The sequence below is a fragment of the Triticum aestivum genome, chromosome 4A (genome assembly GCF_018294505.1).
Source record: "Triticum aestivum cultivar Chinese Spring chromosome 4A, IWGSC CS RefSeq v2.1, whole genome shotgun sequence".
Taxonomy (NCBI): domain Eukaryota; kingdom Viridiplantae; phylum Streptophyta; class Magnoliopsida; order Poales; family Poaceae; genus Triticum; species Triticum aestivum.
Window position 1 is genome coordinate 502,248,062 of NC_057803.1, and position 13,497 is coordinate 502,261,558.

Sequence of the window (13,497 nt, forward strand, 5' to 3'; positions counted from 1 at the left end):
TTCAGAACGTTCGGTATGATGCTTCCTTCTCTAACTTGCAACTTTTTGCTATTGCCATTTTTGTAACCTATGTTCACTGTTGTATATACGCTTTGGTGCAGAATGAATTTCCCTTAAGCAAAAAGGAACCAAAGAGAAGAAGAAAGAAAATACAGTTTTACCCTTGAAGCAGTGGTAGAGCTACGTTGGGGCCATCCCGTGCTGTGGCCCACCCAACATTTAAAAATTTATACACAGTACATATATCCATGAGGCCTTAGAACACATGCCCACTGGTTATTTTCATCTCTTTCGCCCGCCAGGATTGAGCTTCAAGCTCCGCCACTCCCCTGAAGGTCCTGCAAACAACAACACTATGAAACCGCCACTACGGAGGGAGGAATCCTCCGCACCTAAGGCCGAGGAAGCACTGTCACACCAAGTGTTTTGTGAGTCTGTAGGGCATGCATAATGATCAAAAAGGCAGTCTTATCTTAAGCATGTTACTTGATCTATTATACACCTTTAGCATCTATCGTATGTGACAATCCTAAAATAGCATCATTATACACGCTGCAAACGGTGAGATTGAGAACACCATGGCTCATCTGTTGAGAGCAAACTTCATGCCCCCCGGACCTCATGACAATGTTATGTGCATTAATCAATTTCAAAGTACCATTTTTAGTCACAGATAGTCGTAAAACTTTGTGTTATGGCCATGTGTTCCCCCCCTCTAATCCAGGAATTATGTTTGCTGAATATTTTCGTGAAATGGGCTATAATGTTACCATCTCTCGATGGGCTAAAGAATTGCATGAAATTTCAAAAAGTTTATCATGATACATCCTTTTCTGGCTTGCAATTTTTGCTATTGCCATTTTTGTAAGTTATGCTCACCACTGTATATATGCTTTGGTGCAAAACGAATTTTCCTAAATGATTTTAAAGTTCCTAACTTTCTCCTTTGTCTTTGTCGAAGATTATGATTAGTACTTCTTATTCTTTCCCTTCACTAGCTGGCATTTTTTTGTTGGTTTCAAGAATACCATTGAAGATGGTAGAACAAATTTGTTATTACTCATTAACAATAAGGTTGATATGTTCTATTTTTTTGCAATTGTACAGTTATATTCGAAGCTTGAAGTATTGGAGGCGGTCGGCCAGTTGGCAAGGATGCTTTGTTTTGTCCAAGTATTGGAGGTTTTGTATGCTAAACCGCCTGAGACGTGTGCTCTAAACCCTTCTGATAATAATTTTGGATGCAGCCATGTATTGCAAGCCACCCGAGCTATGTGAGTATTGCATGTGGTTTTGAAACTATCTGTCCTGCCATGAGTATTGGCGACTATAGCTTACATGTGAATTGAAAAATCATCTGAGGTCTATGTCTGATAACCGTTAGGAGTAGTGTGTGTGTGTGTGTAAAAGAAGAATGATCTTTTCTGTAGTAGTGAGGGTGACAAACCGGCATATCAATTTGGAGGCTTGTAATTTGAGAATTCAAATTTATTCATAAAGTGATGATGTGTTGAATGTCCCACAAAAGTACTCCCTCCGTAAACTAATATAAGAGTGTTTAGAATACTAAAGTAGTGATCTAAACGCTCTTATATTAGTTTACAGAGGGAGTACATCTTAATTATCCTTATTTTCCTTTGGATCCCGCTGGCATGGAAGAACTGGACAATAGATGTTGGTCAAGCTCTTAGAAACAACAATTTTCTAACCATATGCAGTCTACATGCCTACAAAAGTATGAGAACATGAGATAGAAATTATATGCTTTGTTACACGCACTATGTTATGATTGATATTATACATGTTGGGGATCGTAGCAGAAAACAAATTTTTTTTCTACGTTTCACCAAGATCAATCTATGGAGTCAACTAGCAACGAGAGGAGAGTGCATCTACATACCCTTGTAGATCGCGAGCGGAAGCGTTCAAGAGAACGGGGATGATGAAGTCGTACTCGCCGTGATCCAAATCACCGATGACCAAGTGTCGAACGGACGGCACCTCCGCGTTCAACACACGTACAGAGCGGATGACGTCTCCTCCTTCTTGATCCAGCAAGGGGGAAGGAGAGGTTGATGAAGATCCAGCAGCACGACGGCATGGTGGTGGATACAGCAGTGAACGCAGCAGGGCTTCGCCGAGCTTCTGCGAGAGGGAGAGGTGTAGCAGGGGAGAGGGAGGCGCCAAGACTTGAGGTGCGGCTGCCCTCCCTCCCCCCCTTTATATAGGCCCCCTAGGGGGTGCGCCGGCCCTAGGAGATGGGATCTCCTAGGGGGGCGGCGGCCAAGGGGGTGGAGTACCCCCCAAGGCAAGTGGAGGCGCCCCCTCCCCTAGGGTTCCCAACCCTAGGCGCATGGGGGGCCCAAGGGGGGGCGCGCACCAGCCCACTATGGGCTGGTTCCCCTCCCCACTTCAGCCCATGGGGCCCTCCGGGATGGGTCGCCCCACCCGGTGGACCCCCGGGACCCATCCGGTGGTCCCAATACAATATCGGTGACCCCGAAATTTTCCCGATGGCCGAAACTACACTTTCTATATATAATTCTTCACCTCCGGACAATTCCGGAACTCCTCGTGACGTCCAGGATCTCATCCGGGACTCCAAACAACTTTCGGATTACTACATACTCATATCTATACAACCCTAGCGTCACCGAACCTTAAGTGTGTAGACCCTACGGGTTCGGGAGACAAGCAGACATGACCGAGATGACTATCTGGTCAATAACCAACATCGGGATCTAGATACCCATGTTGGCTCCCACATGCTCCTTGATGATCTCATCGATGAACCACGATGTCGAGGACCTAATCAATCCCGTACTCAATTCCCTTTGTCAATCGGTACGTTACTTGCCCGAGACTCGATCGTCGGTATCCCAATACCTTGTTCAGTCTCGTTACCGGCAAGTCACTTTACTCGTACCGTAATGCATGATCCCGTGATCAACCACTTGATCACATTGAGCTCATTATGATGATGCATTACCGTGTGGGCCCAGAGATACCTCTCCGTCATACGGAGTGACAAATCCCAGTCTCGATTCGTGCCAACCCAACAGACACTTTCGGAGATACCTGTAATGTACCTTTATAGTCACCCAGTTACGTTGTGACGTTTGGCACACCCAAGGCACTCTTATGGTATCCAGGAGTTGCACAATCTCATGGTCTAAGGAAATGATACTTGACATCCAAAAAAGCTACATCAAATGAACTACACGATCTTTGTGCTATGCTTAGGTTTGGGCCTTGTCCATCACATCATTCTCCTAATGATGTGATCCCGTTATCAATGACATCCCCATGTCCATAGCTAGGAAACCATGACTATCTGTTGATCAACGAGCTAGTCAACTAGAGGCTCACTAGGGACACATTATGGTCTATGTATTCACACATGTATTACGATTTCCGGATAATACAATTATAGCATGAATAATAGACAATTATCATGAACAAGGAAATATAATAATCATTTTATTATTGCCTCTAGGGCATATTTCCAACAGTCTCCCACTTGCACTAGAGTCAATCATCTAGTTACATTGTGATGAATCGAACACCCATGGAATTCTGGTGTTGATCATGTTTTGCTCTAGGGAGAGGTTTAATTAACGAATCTGCTACATTCAGGTCCGTATGTACTTTACAAATCTCTATGTCTCCATTTTGAACACTTTCACGAATGGAGTTGAAGCGATGCTTGATATGCCTGGTCTTCCTGTGAAACCTGGGCTCCTTGGCAAGGGCAATAGCTCCAGTGTTGTCACAGAAGAGAGTCATCGGGCCCGACGCATTGGGTATGACTCCTAGGTCGGTAATGAACTCCTTCACCCAGACTGCTTCGTGTGCTGCCTCCGAGGCTGCCATGTACTCCGCTTCACATGTAGATCCCGCCGCAACGCTTTGCTTGCAACTGCACCAGCTTACTGCCCCACCATTCAAAATATACATGTATCCGGTTTGTGACTTAGAGTCATCCAGATCTGTGTCGAAGCTAGCATCGACGTAACCCTTTACGACGAGCTCTTCGTCACCTCCATAAACGAGAAACATTTCCTTAGTCCTTTTCAGGTACTTCAGGATATTTTTGACCGCTGTCCAGTGTTCCATGCCGGGATTACTTTGGTACCTTCCTACCAAACTCACGGCAAGGTTTACATCAGGTCTGGTACACAGCATAGCATACATGATAGACCCTATGGCCGAGGCATAGGGGACGACACTCATCTTTTCTCTATCTTCTGCCGTGGTCGGGCATTGAGCCAAGCTCAACCTCGTACCTTGCAATACAGGCAAGAACCCCTTCTTTGACTGATCCATTTTGAACTTCTTCAAAATCTTGTCAAGGTACGTACTCTGTGAAAGACCAATGAGGCGTCTCGATATATCTCTATAGATCTTGATGCCTAATATATAAGCAGCTTCTCCAAGGTCCTTCATTGAAAAACACTTGTTCAAATAGGCCTTTATGCTTTCCAAGAATTCTATATCATTTCCCATCAACAGTATGTCATCCACATACAATATGAGAAATGCTACAGAGCTCCCACTCACTTTCTTGTAAATGCAGGCTTCTCCATAAGTCTACATAAACCCAAACACTTTGATCATCTCATCAAAGCGAATGTTCCAACTCCGAGATGCTTGCACCAGCCCATAAATCGAGCGTTGGAGCTTGCACACCTTGTCAGCATTCTTAGGATCGACAAAACCTTCCGGCTGCATCATATACAATTCTTCCTTAAGGAAACCATTAAGGAATGCCGTTTTGACGTCCATTTGCCATATCTCATAATCATAGAATGCGGCAATTGCTAACATGATTCGGACGGACTTCAGCTTTGCTACGGGTGAGAAAGTCTCATCGTAGTCAACCCCTTGAACTTGTCGATAACCCTTAGCGACAAGCCGAGCTTTATAGATGGTCACATTACCATCCGCGTCTGTCTTCTCCTTAAAGATCCATTTATTTTCTATGGCTCGCCGATCAACGGGCAAGTCAGTCAAAGTCCATACTTCGTTTTCATACATGGATCCTATCTCGGATTTCATGGCTTCCAGCCATTTGTCGGAATCCGGGCCCGCCATTGCTTCTTCATAGTTCGAAGGTTCACCGTTGTCTAACAACATGATTTCCAAGACAGGGTTGCCGTACCACTCTGGTGCGGAACGTGTCCTTGTGGACCTACGAAGTTCAGTAGCAACTTGATCTGAAGTTTCATGATCATCATCAACAACTTCCTCTCTAGTCGGTGCGGGCACCTCAGGAACATTTTCTTGAGCTGCGCCACTTACCGGTCCAAGAGGTAATAGTTCATCAAGTTCTACCTTCCTCTCACTTATTTCTTTCGAGAGAAACTCCTCCTCTAGAAAGGACCCATTCTTGGCAACAAAGATCTTGCCTTCGGATCTGAGGTAGAAGGTATACCCAATAGTTTCTTTAGGGTATCCTATGAAGACGTATTTTTCCGACTTGGGTTCGAGCTTTTCAGGTTGAAGTTTCTTGACATAAGCATCGCATCCCAAACTTTTAGAAACGACAACTTAGGTTTCTTCCCAAACCATAATTCATACGGTGTCGTCTCAACGGATTTCGACAGAGCCCTATTTAAAGTGAATGCGGCAGTCTCTAAAGCATAGCCCCAAAATGATAGCGGTAAATCGGTAAGAGACATCATAGATCGCACCATATCTAATAGAGTGCGATTACGACGTTCAGACACACCATTACGCTGAGGTGTTCCAGGTGGCGTGAGTTGTGAAACTATTCCACATTTTCTTAAGTGTGTACCAAATTCATGACTCAAGTATTCTCCCCCATGATCTGATCGCAAGAACTTGATTTTCCTGTCACGTTGATTCTCAACCTCACTCTGAAATTCCTTGAACTCTTCAAAGGTCTCAGACTTGTGTTTCATTAAGTAGACATACCCATATCTACTCAAGTCATCAGTGAGGGTGAGAATATAACGATAGCCACCGCGAGCCTCAACACTCATTGGACCGCACACATCAGTATGTATGATTTCCAATAAGTTGGTTGCTCGCTCCATTGTTCCTGAGAATGGAGTCTTGGTCATTTTACCCATGAGGCATGGTTCGCATGTGTCAAATGATTCGTAATCAAGAGACTCTAAAAGTCCATCTGCATGGAGCTTCTTCATGCGTTTGACACCTATGTGACCAACGCGGCAGTGCCACAAGTATGTGGGACTATCATTATCAACATTACATCTTTTGGTATTCACACTATGAATATGTGTAGCATTACACTCGAGATTCATTAAGAATAAACCATTCACCATCGGAGCATGACCATAAAACATATCTCTCATATAAATAGAACAACCATTATTCTCGGATTTAAATGAGTAGCCATCTCGTATTAAACGAGATCCTGATACAATGTTCATGCTCAAAGCTGGCACTAAATAACAATTATTGAGGTTTAAAACTAATCCCGTAGGTAAATGTAGAGGTAGCGTGCCGACGGCGATCACATCGACCTTGGAACCATTCCCAACGCGCATCGTCACCTCGTCCTTCGCCAGTCTCCGCTTATTCCGCAGCTCCTGCTTTGAGTTACAAATGTGAGCAACCGCACCGGTATCAAATACCCAGGAGCTACTACGAGTACTGGTAAGGTACACATCAATTACATGTATATCACATATACCTTTTGTGATGTCGGCCTTCTTGTCCGCTAAGTATTTGGGGCAGTTCCGCTTCCAGTGACCACTTCCCTTGCAATAAAAGCACTCAGTCTCGGGCTTGGGTCCATTCTTTGGCTTCTTCCCGACAGCTTGCTTACCGGGCGCGGCAACTCCCTTGCCGTCTGTAACACCCCGGATGTAACTTTCCCAATTTTTACTCCAACTCTTGCCTTTTCCGGTGTTAAGTTATTTTATTTTCTATGGTTCGGGTCTTTGTCTCCGTGTGTTGTTGTCGTTGTCATGCATCACATATCATGTCATCATGTGTATTGCATTTGCATACGTGTCCGTCTCATGCATTCGAGCTTTTTCCCCATTGTCCGTTTTGCGTTCCGACGCTTCGTTCTCCTCCGGTGGTCTATTCTAACTTTATTTCGTGTGTGGGGATTAAACATTTCCGGATTGGACCGAGACTTGCCAAGCGGCCTTGGTTTACTACCGGTAGACCGCCTGTCAAGTTTCGTATCATTTGGACTTCGTTTGATACTCCAACGGTTAACCGAGGGACCGAAAAGGCCTCGTGTGTGTTGCAGCCCAACACCCCTCCAATTTGGCCCAAAAACCACCAAAACCCTCTCCATCTTCTAGAGCGTTCGATCATGATCGCGTGGCCAAAAACCGTACTTCATTTGGACTCTCCTAGCTCCCTCTATGCCTATTTAAACACCCCCCTCCGAAATTTGCGGTTCCCCTCTCCCGAAACCCTAAAAAAACCGCCTCCGCGCCGGCCGGACACGTCCGTCCGGGCCGGACACGTCCGTCCGGACCGGACACGTCCGCCGCCGACCCCTCGCCCAATCGCCGCCTGCCACGTCACCGCCGCCAACCCGCCGCCGCCCGAGGCCCGCGGAGCCCACGTCGGGCCCCGCCAGCCCGAGGCCGCCGCCGCCCGCGCCCTTCGTCCCGCCGCCGCCTTCCACCGCTCCGGGCCGCCGCACTCCTCCGCGCCGCCGCCTTCCACCGGAGCCGGCCGCGCCCAGCGCCACCGGAGCTCGCCGGCGCCCGCTGCCCGCGAGGCCCGCCGCCGCACCTCAGCTGTCCCCGACCTCGTCTCCCGCCGGATCCGGCCACGGGAGAGCCGGATCTGCCGCCGCCGACCCCGGTTGCCGCCGTCTTCGTCGTCTCCGGCGAGCAGCGCCGCCGCCTCGTTTTGCGTGCCACTGAAACCCTAGATCTCGGGGTTGATTTTTCCTCTAAGTCCCAGAAATTCTCAGATCCAAGTGCTCCTGTTCATAGCCCCGTAACTTTGCATCCGTAGCTCCGATTCATGCACATAGCATATCAAAATGTTCATCTCAGAGAGTACATCATTTCATTCTATTGCATCATTTTCATTTGAGTTCATATTGATGCCTGAAATGCTGTTAGAAGAGGGCTACTTGAGATAATTGTCAGATCTGCTACTCCATTTAGGTTTTTGTCATTTTTTGCCATGATTATTGTGTGCATGTTATGCCCTGATGCTCTACACATGTTTTGTTAAGGGTTTTGTCATCTTTCCAGAGGTGCAACCCATGTATTTTTGTGATGTGTGTGGTGACTTGCACAAGCTTGCAAAGTGGTCACTTGTTAATTCTGATTTCAGGGACTTAGCAATTCCACTAAGTCCTTGAGCTGTTTATTTCATATGGCCATATGTTCATGTTGTTTCCTAGTGATCCGTGCCTCTTTTAAGGATGATCAGCAAGGGTGTTTTGTTAACATTGTAGTGCTTTATCCATCCATGTCTTTGTTTGCAATTATGGAGCACCCTAGCTTGAGTCAATCGAGCTCTACTTTTGCTACTTTGTGAATCTGGGCAGAGTGTCAACTTGTTTGCAATTTTGCCGATGATGTTGTAGTTGATCTTTGCATGCTATGCTATTGTTCTTGCCATGTCTAGCTTGAATTTTGTGCCTTCTTGATGGGTGTATGCTTAGCTTTTCATGACTTGCACCGTAGTGAGTGCATCGAGCTCGTAAACATGCCTACTTGAGTTATGTTTCAGCATGTGCCAGTTTTCACTAAGTCTGTGATCTGATTGTGTTTTTGCCATGTTCACATGCTTGCAATTGTATTTTCTGATCCCTTTTGGCTCAAGGTCACTAAGGGACTTTTGTTAAGCTCTTTGAGTAGCTCCATGCCATGCTTTACTTTGACATGTTCAGGTCCTGTAGCATGTAGTTTTGTTGCTCCAAAGAGGGCTACCTGATCTGAGATTCCAAACAAGTGTTAATTTCACCAAGTCTGAGATCTGTTTGCTATATGCATTTTTGTCATGCTCGTTTAAACCTGTTAATGGATGAATTGGCCGTAGCTCAGTGCTAGACTTTTGTTAAGCATCTTGTATGCATCCCTGCCATGTATTTTGTTGTCATGTTTGGGCGCTGTAGCATGTTCATTCCATTGTATTTAGATGGCTACTTGCTGTAAATCGCAGACCGGAGTCATTTTTGAATCGCTTGTCATTTCCAAACCGTAACTCTGATTCCGACGTTCTTTATATCATTTTCAAGCGATTTCATCTCATATTTCCAGTGGCACACTTGGATTCCCAAGTTGAGGCCAGGTTCATGCATCCCTTGTCAAATCTTGCATTTGCATCCCGCATCGCATCCCGCATAGCATATCATCTTTGCATCATTTTGTTTGTTCCTTGCACGTGGTTGATTGTGTCCTTGTTGTTTGTTTGTCTTGTTTGGGTAGAGCCGGGAGACGAGTTCACTAACGAGGAGCCCTTTGAGTTTGCTTTCGAGGATCCAGTCAACTCTGACAACTGTGGAGGCAAGATGATCATAACCTCGAAATCACTACTATCTTTGCTATGCTAGTTTGCTCGCTCTTTTGCTATGCCAATGCTACGATGCCTACCACTTGCTTTCAAGCCTCCCAAATTTCCATGTTAAACCTCTAACCCACCATGTCCTAGCAAACCGTTGATTGGCTATGTTACCGCTTTGCTCAGCCCCTCTTATAGCGTTGCTAGTTGCAGGTGAAGATTGGAGTCCGTTCCTTGTTGGAGCATTTATTTACTTGTTGGGATATCATTATATTATCTTGTTATCTTAATGCATCTATATACTTGGTAAAGGGTGGAAGGCTCGGCCTCTCGCCTAGTGTTTTGTTCCACTCTTGCCGCCCTAGTTTCCGTCATATCGGTGTTATGTTCCCGGATTTTTGCGTTCCTTACGCGGTTGGGTTATAATGGGAACCCCTTGATAGTTCGCCTTGATTAAAGCTTTTCCAGCAATGCCCAACCTTGGTTTTACCATTTGCCACCTAGCCTCTTTTCCCTTGGGTTTCCGGAGCCCGAGGGTCATCTTATTTTAGCCCCCTCGGGCCAGTGCTCTTCTGAGTGTTGGTCCCACCGAGCGATGTCCGGGGCTACCAGGGGCAACTCTGGGCTGGCCTACCCGACGTCTGGCTCATCTGAGTGTGCCGTGAGAACGAGATATGTGCAGCTCCTATCGGGATTTGTCGGCACATTCGGGCGGTGTTGCTGGTCTTGTTTTAACCCGTCGAAGTGTCTTGAAGAACCGAGATATCGAGTCTGATCAGAACGTCTTGGGAGGAGGTCTATTCCTTCGTTGACCGTGAGAGCTTGTCATAGGCTAAGTTGGGACTCCCCTGTAGGGATTTGAACTTTCGAAAACCGTGCCCGCGGTTATGGGCAGATGGGAATTTGTTAATGTCCGGTTGTAGATAACTTGAACCTTAACTTAATTAAAATGAATCAACTGAGTGTGTTACCGTGATGGCCTCTTCTCGGCGGAGTCTGGGAAGTGGACACGGTGTTGGAGTAATGCTTGCGCAGGTTGTCCTCTAGTTTCTCGCTCGCGCTTTGCCTCCTCTTCTCGCTCTCTTTTGCGAACAGGTTAGCCACCATATTTGCTAGTCGCTTGCTGCAGCTCCACATATTTGCCTTGTCTTATCTATAAGCTTAAATAGTCTTGATCGCGAGGGTGCGAGATTGCTGAGTCCCTGTGGCTCACAGATTACTATTACGCCAGATGCAGGGCCTGATGATTCCGCTCCAGGAGACGCGCTTGAGCTCAAGTGGGAGTTCGACGAAGACTCTCAACGTTACTATGTTTCCTTTCCTGATGATCAGTAGTGGTGCCCAGTTGGGGGTGATAGGGACCGTGTCGCATGTTGGGTTCTCTCTTTTATTTTGGCGCCGTAGTCGGGCCATGAGTGTTTGGATGATGTAATGTTATTTATGTACTTGATTGACGTGGCGAGTGTAAGCCAACTATGTTATCTCCCCTTTATGATTTATATTACATGGGATGTTGTGAAGATTGCCTAACTTGCGACATATGCCTTCAATGCGATTATGCCTCTAAGTCGTGCCTCGACACGTGGGAGATATAGTCGCATCAAGGGTGTTACACCGTCCTTCTTGAAGTTCTTCTTACCCTTGCCTTTCTTGAACTTAGTGGTTTTATTCACCATCAACACTTGATGTTCCTTTTTGACTTCTACCTCTGCTGATTTCAGCATTGCAAATACTTCAGGAATGGTCTTTTCCATCCCGTGCATATTGAAGTTCATCACAAAGCTCTTGTAGCTTGGTGGAAGCGACTGAAGGATTCTGTCAATGACCGCGTCATCCGGGAGATTAACTCCCAGCTGAGTCAAGTGGTTATGCAACCCAGACATTTTGAGTATGTGCTCACTTACAGAACTATTTTCCTCCATCTTACAGCTGAAGAACTTGTCGGAGACTTCATATCTCTCGACCCGGGAATGAGCTTGGAAAACCATTTTCAACTCTTCGAACATCTAATATGCTCCGTGTCGCTCAAAACGCTTTTGGAGCCCCGGTTCTAAGCTGTAAAGCATGCCGCACTAAACGAGGGAGTAATCATCAGCACGTGTCTGCCAAGCGTTCATAACGTCTTGGTTCTGTGGGACGGGTGCGTCACCTAGCGGTGCTTCTAGGACATAATCTTTCTTGGCAGCTATGAGGATGATCCTCAGGTTCCGGACCCAGTCCGTATAGTTGCTGCCATCGTCTTTCAGCTTGGTTTTCTCTAGGAACGCGTTGAAGTTGAGGACAACGTTGGCCATTTGATCTACAAGACATATTGTAAAGATTTTAGACTAAGTTCATGATAATTAAGTTCATCTAATCAAATTATTCAATGAACTCCCACTTAGATAGACATCCCTCCAGTCATCTAAGTATAACATGATCCGAGCTGACTAGGCCGTGTCCGATCATCACGTGAGACGGACTAGTCAACATCGGTGAACATCTTCATGTTGATCGTATCTTCTATACGACTCATGCTCGACCTTTCGGTCTTCTGTGTTCCGAGGCCATGTCTGTACATGCTAGGCTCGTCAAGTCAACCTAAGTGTATTGCGTGTGTAAATCTGTCTTACACCCGTTGTATGTGAACGTTGGAATCTATCACACCCAATCATCACGTGGTGCTTCGAAATAACGAACTGTCGCAACGGCGCACAGTTAGGGGGAACACTTTCTTGAAATTATTATGAGGGATCATCTTATTTACTACCGTCGTTCTAAGTAAACAAGATGCAAAAACATGATAAACATCACATGCAATCAAATAATAATGACATGATATGGCCAATATCATATAGCTCCTTTGATCTCCATCTTGGGGCTCCATGATCATCTTGTCACCGGCATGACACCATGATCTCCATCATCATGATCTCCATCATCATGTCTCCATGAAGTTGCTCGCCAACTATTACTTCTACTACTACGGCTAACACGTTTAGCAATAAAGTAAAGTAATTTACATGGCGTTTCTCAATGACACGCAGGTCATACAAAAAATAAAGACAACTCCTATGGCTCCTGCCGGTTGTCATACTGATCGACATGCAAGTCGTGATTCCTATTACAAGAACATGATCAATCTCATACATCACATATATCATTCATCATTCATCACAACCTTTGGCCATATCACATCACAAAACACTTGCTGCAAAAACAAGTTAGACGTCCTCTAATTATTGTTGCAAGTTTTTACATGGCTGCTATAGGTTTCTAGCAAGAACGTTTCTTACCTACGCCAAAACCACAACGTGAATTGCCAATTTCTATTTACCCTTCATAAGGACCCTGTTCATCGAATCCGATCCGACTAAAGTGGGAGAGACAGACACCCGCCAGCCACCTTATGCAACTAGTGCATGTCAGTCGGTGGAACCGGTCTCACGTAAGCGTACGTGTAAGGTTGGTCCGGGCCACTTCATCCCACGATGCCGCAGAATCAAGATAAGGCTAGTAACGGCAAGCAAATTGACAATATTGACGCCCAAAACTACTTTGTGTTCTACTCGTGCATACTAACTACGCATAGACCTAGCTCATGATGCCACTGTTGGGGATCATAGTAGAAAACAAAAAAATTTCCTACGTTTCACCAAGATCAATCTATGGAGTCAACTAGCAACGAGAGGAGAGTGCATCTACATACCCTTGTAGATCGCGAGCGGAAGCGTTCAAGAGAACGGGGATGATGGAGTTGTACTCGCCGTGATCCAAATCACCGATGACCAAGTGCCGAACGGACGGCACCTCCGTGTTCAACACACGTACGGAGCGGATGACGCCTCCTCCTTGATCTAGCAAGGGGGAAGGAGAGGGTTGATGAAGATCCAGCAGCATGATGGCGTGGTGGTGGATGCAGCAGTGAACGCGGCAGGGTTTCACCGAGCTTCAGCGAGAGGGAGAGGTGTAGCAGGGAAGAGGGAGGCACCAAGACTTGAGGTGCGGCTGCCCTCCCTCCCCCCTTTATATAGGCCCCCT